This window comes from Pseudochaenichthys georgianus, chromosome 1 (assembly GCF_902827115.2).
Source record: "Pseudochaenichthys georgianus chromosome 1, fPseGeo1.2, whole genome shotgun sequence".
Classification (NCBI taxonomy): domain Eukaryota; kingdom Metazoa; phylum Chordata; class Actinopteri; order Perciformes; family Channichthyidae; genus Pseudochaenichthys; species Pseudochaenichthys georgianus.
Window position 1 is genome coordinate 6,061,822 of NC_047503.1, and position 8,397 is coordinate 6,070,218.

General features: G+C 41.1%; 1 long non-coding RNA gene across 2 annotated transcripts; it reads right to left on the bottom strand.

Annotated features, from left to right (window-relative positions):
- Positions 1-681: 681 nt before the first annotated feature.
- Positions 682-3,858, bottom strand: LOC139434432 (uncharacterized). Of its 2 annotated transcripts, none has more exons than XR_011643781.1 (4): positions 3,793-3,858; positions 3,159-3,258; positions 3,006-3,051; positions 682-731 (listed from the first exon to the last, which is right to left on the bottom strand). It is a non-coding gene; the product is annotated as an uncharacterized lncRNA (long non-coding RNA). The 2 variants fall into 2 exon arrangements; XR_011643782.1 differs by having other exon boundaries at positions 3,159-3,245; positions 3,793-3,847.
- Between the last annotated feature and the right edge of the window lie 4,539 nt (positions 3,859-8,397).

Sequence of the window (8,397 nt, forward strand, 5' to 3'; positions counted from 1 at the left end):
CTGCGTGATGGACAGGGAGACATCACTGTAAGAGTCTCACAAGACATTTCCCAAAGACTACAAAATGGTGAGTAAACAACTAAATTGCATTCCAACAATCTGGATATGATTTTTAAATGATGTAAATTATTTTTCAGATAACAGTTTAGCAGCTGCACTTATGCAGCAAGCAAGGGCTGCAACAAATGCACAAGGTAATCTATCATTTAAATCAAAAATGATTGTCTTTTAATGCAAATCAACAAATGACATATTCATGTTTATTGTAAACAAATATTATTTTCTCTCAATCACAGTCCCTTTAGATCTGTCTTCAGATGCTAGGCCTGCTCCTGAAAGGCCTGCTCCTGAAAGGCCTGCTCCTAACGAGAGGCCTGCTCCTGCTGAAAGGCCTGCTCCTGAAAGGCCTGCTCCTAACGAGAGGCTGCTCCTGCTGAAAGGCCTGCTCCTGCTGAAAGGCCTGCTCCTGAAGGCCCTGCTCCTGCTGAAAGGCCTGCTCCTAACGAGAGGCCTGCTCCTGCTGAAGGCCTGCTCCTGAAAGGCCTGCTCCTGAAAGGCCTGCTCCTGCTGAAAGGCCTGCTCCTGAAAGGCCTGCTCCTAACGAGAGGCCTGCTCCTGCTGAAAGGCCTGCTCCTGAAAGGCCTGCTCCTGAAAGGCCTGCTCCGGGTAAGGCCTGCTACTCCCAAGCTGGCACTCCTCACCTGGCATCCCCCTCCAGCCGGTCAGAACACCTTGAGGCAACACAAGGTACAGTAACTAAAATGAGGATCTAAACAGCAAATGCTATTTGTTTGAGTTACTAACACTTGTGTCTTAACAGATTTCACACACAACACCATACTGCTGCTTTTGGACCTGACAAAAACACACCAACAGGTGTACTATCACTCCAAACCCGGTTTTTATAAATTCTCCAACGGCAGTTCAGCAAGGAGGGATACAGTTTCTCCTCAGACAAAATCCGTAAAAAAACTGAATAACCCTTTTGACCATCTACCAAAGGGCCAAGGACCGTTGTACCTCAACAGGAGAGGGGAACATAACGTGGGAATATTATGGGGTAAGAAGTTTGTTCTTGCACATCTAGTTGGTAAAAGCAACATTTCCATTTTAACAATTCTGCAATTCCACAGATAATGGACAACCTGTTTGGGAGGTGCGGTGTTGGAGCGCACCTCCAGGCACTCTTGTTTCCACCCTCTATTTCCCACTGCCTCACAAACCCACCACCACCACTTGCCGTCGATGCCTCTGAGGCCCAGCCTGGTCCCTCCATGCCACTGCCCACCACCCACCCTGCCGTGTGCCTCTCTGAGCCCAGCCTGGTCCCTCCATGACCCTGCCCACCACACTGCCGTGTGCCCTCGAGGCCCAGCCTGGTCCCCTCATGACACCTGCCCCACCACACTGCCGTGTTGTCCTCTGAGGGCTCAGCCTGGTCCCTCCATGACCCTGCCCCACCACTCAGCCGAGATCAATCCGGTCTCGAGTTCTCCCATCCCTCCTTCTACAACCTGTATGCGGCCCACTCGGAGGAGGACCAGTGCACTGGAGACACTGGTGCGGCCAGAACAGGAGCGCCGGAGAAGGCTGAAGGATGAGAAATAGAAGGAGGATTTGAAACTAAAATGTTGACTGCGATGGGAGAAGTTGTTTCCCAGTTAAAGTCCATTGGGAGCCAACAAGAGCGCATCATTGAGCTTTTGCAGGACAAGCCATAATTTCCCCCACACTGGGTATTCCCTGAATTAATTTGTTCATCAGTTTGTTTATGGAAGTAATATTGTTTAGTTATTTATTTTCCTCGTTATGCAGTTGTGTTATTATTTCATCCCTGGCAATTGCCTTGTAATATTTGTATTTGTGTACACTAAGTGTTCACAATGTTTATATGCAATGATTATTATTTATTTGCCAAGTACATGTGTACATATGTATATATAGTTATTTCATTTTCAAAGAAGATAGTCAACTGCTCTTGACATGTGCAGAAAATGACCATATCTAGTTTTCATATATATGCATTTATTTTTTACTTGCCCAATCATTTTGGATGACATTACATGTTACTTGTTAGGCGCTTTAATCCAAAGTGACTTACATACTCAATACTGTGGGCATAAAACGAAAGGAAATAAAAAACAAATGTCTTCCACAAAGAGTATGACAGTGGTTTTGTGTGTTGTCTTTAAAAAAGGTCACAAATCTGATTTCTGTGCAACACTGCATCTTGGTTCTGGGGATGCGGTGCCCTGTTATCTGCTGCTTCAACCTGCTCATCAACTTCAATTGCTTCCCCTTCCTCCAAGCACATGTTGTGAAGTATGCAACAGGCAGTGACTGCTGTGCTAATGTTTGCAATGTTTTTTCATGTACAAACATTTGAGCCTCCTGAACTTCGTTTTCAGTAGGCCAAAGGTATGCTCAATGACCACGCGTGCAACATTTAATTTTTGATTGAAACGACGCTGCCGAGCAGTTAAATGGCCATTGTCCCTGTATGGCCTCATAAGCTGAGGCAATAGTGGGTATTCCCTCAGGCACCAGGGGACTGGGGATCTTCATCAAGCAGCCTTCCAACAGCAGACAACCGGAATGCCCGTGCATCATGCCAGCTACCAGGGTGGCCCACATTAACATGACAGAATCTCCGTTTACTGTCGCAGAACCCAGTAAGCACAACAGAATAAAACTGTTTCTGTTGATGTATGCTACTGGGTTCTCACAGTGTGGTTTCACAATAGGAATGTGGCATCCATCGACCGCACAGACAGTGTTGGGAAATCCTGCTGCACGAAATCCTAACTCAGAATTATGTAGGGCTTGCCCTGTGGGCCAGGAAATGTGGTGAGACAAATATGTGGTGACAAGACTACAGAATTCATGGAGATGCAGGCAGACAGTGGATTTGGTGATATTGAAACGATCAGCAACCCCCCTATAGGACTCCTGGTTTGATAGAGTCCACAGACAGGCAAGAACACTGTTTTGAAGCGGCACTTTACTGTGCTGTCTGTTCCAGTAGAACGGGCCAATAGTCGTCATCACATCCTGTTTGGTAGAAAGGAATAAATGGCTTTTAATATCACCAGTCCAGATAATACATATTTGATGTTATTTATATATATATATATATATATATATATACACACACATACTTCCACATGTCCCCTGGACAATCGGAAATGACTTTTGAAGTCTGAAGGACTGTACTGTGGGACCACTTCTTCCACAAATTGTTGGACCTTTGGAACGGATCTAAGGAAGGCAGACACAGGAGCAAATGATGACCATAAATCATTAGACCTATTCAACATTCTTTATATATATATATAACTGCTGCTGTAGGCCTATATTATCTTCACTGGATTTCATGTTGTATTCTTGTCTATTATTGTATCTTTGTACTACTATCTTGCTTGCTTTCTATATCTTTAGTAAAGTAGCTTTTATCTTATCCCATTGGACTAAAAAAGACTGATAGTGTCATAATTTTGCACATTTGTGATCTGTAGAGTAAAGTAATCAGTCCGGATAATCGATCATACTTTTTAATTTAGACTGATGCAGCCAGTAGTAGGCCTCGATACATGTAGTGGCCTACAATATATTTTGTCTTTTTACTTGTGTATTGTATTGTGTATCTGTTTTTGTTACCTGCCTAGGTAGCCTACTACGGATGTAAATTAGCACGTTTGCTCAAACACATTTATACTTCTTGTAATTTTATACTGATGTTCATTAACATGCTTTGTCCCTATCAAATTAACAAATAAAAAGATACGTAATTACCTCCGCAGACGGTGTTCATCATGCCATTCTCCATACAATACATGTGGGATTTCTATTGCATCCACTTCATCTGCAAACGAAAAACGCCAACGCAACTTCCGCCATTGCAAACCCAGCCAGTCAAGCCGACTCCGAGTCCGAGCTGTCCGACTTAAGACGAGCTTTTTGACACCTCCCCCGGCTGCGATCGGCTACTCTCGTCTACTTTCGAGGCGAGCCGCAATGTGTCTCAAACAAGCCTAGCAACTGCGCCGCCTCGCCTCGCTCTCAAGGCTGCGGGCGTCTTTGTCCCGCGAGATTTCAAAGTCTCATGTGGGCGAGCCTCCAGAGCAAGTCGGACAAAATGACTAACCATCATGCAACGCACTAGCAAGACGTTGATCGCAACTGCGCAGGTCTGCGCAGGTCTCGCTTGTCTCAAACAAGCCTAACTTCATTCCCGGGAAGCGAAGACCGGCGGAAACAGGAGGTCCGGTTCACTAAAATGTCCCGTGCAGAACAATACCCCAACCCATAGATCCGTGGGTGAATAATTTCAATCAGTGTACTACACTATTTTGGCAGTGTAACAATTAAACAAGAACTACACTCTTTTGGCAGTAACATTAGATAAATAATAAACTGTCAGACTGACACTGAAGACAAACAAACTATTTTCAGCAATCAATTTGTTTAGTTGACTCTGGGTGACATGTGGCGATTTAAAAAGATCGTTTTGTTTGCTGTTTAGATGGTGTTGCCTCATCTGGGTCACTTGCCGGTGGTTGAGACGGTGGGGTCTTTGGCAACTAGTTTATAGCCACATGTACATTAGTTAGGTGCTTCAGGAGATTGGCATTGCTGTTATTCAATGTGGAACAATGCTTTTGTCCTGCACACAGTTTACATTTGACCATAATATTTGTGCGTCCTTTATCCCCCATCTGCCATAGTGGTGTGTGTGTGTGTGTGTGTGTGTGTGGTGTGTGTGTGTGTGTGTGTGTGTGTGTGTGTGTGTGTGTGTGTGTGTGTGTGTGTGTGTGTTGTGTGGTGGTGTGTGTGTGTGTGTGTGTGTGTGTGTGTGTGTGTGTGTGCTGGTGGTGCAACCCAGTCTCACGGCATTTCGTGTTCACCAACACGATTTTTAATCTATTGATTCGTGTTCACCATCACGATTTGCCCCTTTTTTTCGTGTTGCACAGCACGATTTTAATAGCAATGTATTTCTACTGGTAACGTGTTTCGTGCCTGCAGGCTGCAGCACGTTTTTTTCTCCGGTCGGGTCGTGGGAGACCGGAAGCTGTGTGTTTCATAAAAACATGTTCTTACTCAATATCAAGCCGCAGTTATTGTTTTTATTTTAAATCGTATAATTTCGGACTTTTGTTGTCGTCTGTGAGGAAAATAAATGGGGCTCAGAGCCTCAGGATACTGAAATATGTATTTTTAAATCTTTTTTTTCCTTCTAATTTGTTATTCTTTTCAAAATAACACACTGTTATTTACTCACCAATAACACACAATTATCCTTGCTTTTATTTATTGGTTTAATTCCATAATCTCGGGCTTTTTTGGCGTCCGTCAGGAACTGAATTTCAAAATAAATATAACCGGAAACAGACGTAGGCATTTCGAGCGATTACCCAAGATCCTCAGCTATGGTTTTAAGCTCGCTGATTGGATGTGTTAGCCGCAATGCATGCTGGGATTTGGTGTTTATATTATATGAAATCCGGAAAACATTTTAAAAGTATAAAATAATACTTAATTCCGAGTGCTCTTGCTTTTCTCTTTGAAAGTCATCACATAACGGCATTGTAATACACGGTTCGGCTACATTACATATTACAGATCTGCCGTAGTTCTTTATTTAGAGAGCCCTGATGAGAAGACCTTTGGAAAAACTGGAAGAAATGGCGCCGAAACTGAATACTTGACGTGGATCATAAATATATCAACAATTAAACAACATCTTCAATTTCTCTTCACACAATACGTCTCCTTGCAGTATCAACACTAATTCGGCTGACTTTTACATTTGATCTAATTCATAGATAGGTTATATTTACACCATAACGGTGCACAGCTGATAGAAAAGGACTGTAGTTTTCAAAGATATTACTGATTTTCTTTGAATGTAGGAATGTAAATACTGAGTCTGAAATAGTATAGCAATATGCTGTAAAATGATGTGAAAGCATGCATAAAACTATACATCTTCAGATGTTGTACATACACACTAATAATACAAAGTTATTATGGCTGTGTGTACCTTGTGTGCACCTCCTAGTGGTTAAAGCACGTTATTGAATTATTGTTTTTATGTGTTATATTTGATTAAAAATATTAAGAGTACATACTTTCATAGGGGGAAAGTATAAATATAGAAATATAGAATATAAAAAATCAAGAAGATACTATAAGTGATCTCTACAATACAACAGTTTAGTGCAGGATGTACACAGATATTAATAGGAGGAGGTGCAAAACAGAAAAACGGATTAACCTTTATTTAAACATTAAATATTAAATATTATGCCTGACAAAGTAATTAACGTCTAATATATTGCTTTCCTGCAATGTTAACTATGTTGAAGCACTTATTTTAACTGATATTATACACATTAATTATACTCTTATGTATGTAGATAGAATAAGAAATGTGCAGAATATGACAGTTTAATGGTGGAGGTACACACATATTGATAAATGTCTTGTAATGCACTGTTGAGGAACCTGTGACCCTAGTTTTTCATTCATTGCATAACTACACCGTAGTTGTGTATGATATGTCAATAAACCTTTGAAAATCTTGAAAGGGATGTGCAAAATAGCCATAATATACAGTCTTTAATGAACTATTAGTAGAGTAACGAGTAATGAATATACTTTATTATTTGTTTCCATTCATGTCAATTGCAGATACATGTTTAGTCTGAAGAATTTTACTCAGGTGTAACTAAAGTCTGATTTAAGGGTTGTTTATATTTCATAATTAATCAGAATCTGCAAAGTAACTCAAATAAATGTGGAGTAAAAATACCAGGTTAACCTCTGAATTGTAGTGGAGTAGAATTACAAAGTAGCAATGAGCTGTCATGTGGGTATACGGCATTAATATAATGCTGCGCATTATGGACACAAGTGATTTTCACCCATTTATTAATTATATGTTTTACATTTGATAACACCAATGTGTTTAATAATGGCAACTTCTAATTGTGGGAAAAAACGAAAACGTTCCGTAGAGACGTCCCATAGAACATTTTGCGAAACACAATAGCCAGCATTTGTAGTTCTGGAGGGGTGTTCGATTCCAGTTTTGGATAGTCGGGCGTGGTTTCGTTCCATTTCACACAGCTGTTTGACGCTCTGCGTAACCTTACGGGAACTGTAGTCCTAAACGATAGCTGGGGATTATGGGTAGTGTAGTGTCTTCGGCCATCCTAAACTCAGAAATGTTGACAATCGCAATGATGCTCGAAATGTCCCTTATAGGCCTACGTCTGTTTCCGGTTATTTTTATTTTGAAATTCAGTTCCTGACGGACACCAAAAAAGCCCGAGATTATGGAATTAAACCAATAAATAAAAGCAAGGATAATTGTGTGTTATTGGTGAGTAAATAACACTGTGTTACTTTCAAAAGAATAACAAATTAGAAGGAAAAAAAGATTTAAAAATACAGATTTCAGTATCCTGAGGCTCTGAGCCCCATTTATTTTCCTCACAGACGGCAACAAAAGTCCGAAATTATACGATTTAAAATAAAAGCAATAATTGTGGCTTGATATTGAGTAAGAACATGTTTTTATGAACCACACAGCTTCCGGTCTTCCACGACCCGACCGGAGAAAAAGACGTGCTGCAGCCTGCAGGCACGAAACACGTTACCAGTAGAAATACATTGCTTTTAAAATCGTGCTGTGCAACACGAAAAAAAAAGGGGCACATCGTGATGGTGAACACGAATCAATAGATTAAAAATCGTGTTGGTGAACACGAAATGCCGTGAGACTGGGTTGGAACATCAGCAGAAGAGGACTCTTTAAAGTAGAGACACTACATACTGATAACACCTGAACATTGGAGAGGACTCTTTAAAGTGGAGACACTACATACACTTATATACACCTGAACATCAGCAGGAGAGGACTCTTTAAAGTAGAGACACTACATACTGATATAAACATGAACATCAGCAGAGAGGACTCTTTAAAGTAGAGACACTACATACTGATATACACCTGAACATCAGCAGAAGAGGACTCTTTAAAGTAGAGACACTACATACTGATATACACCTGAACATCAGCAAGAGATGACTCTTTAAAGTAGATACACTACATACTGATATACACCTGAACATCAGCAGGAGAGGACTCTTTAAAGTAGAGACACTACATACTGATATACACCTGAACATCAGAAGGAGAGGACTCTTTAAAGTAGAGACACTTCATACTGATATACACCTGAACATCAGCAGGAAAGGACTATTTAAAGTGGAGACACTACATACTGATATACACCTGAACATCAGCAGGAGAGGACTCTTTAAAGTGGAGACACTACATACTGATATACACCTGAACATCAGCAGGAGAGGATTCTTTAAAGTAGAGAC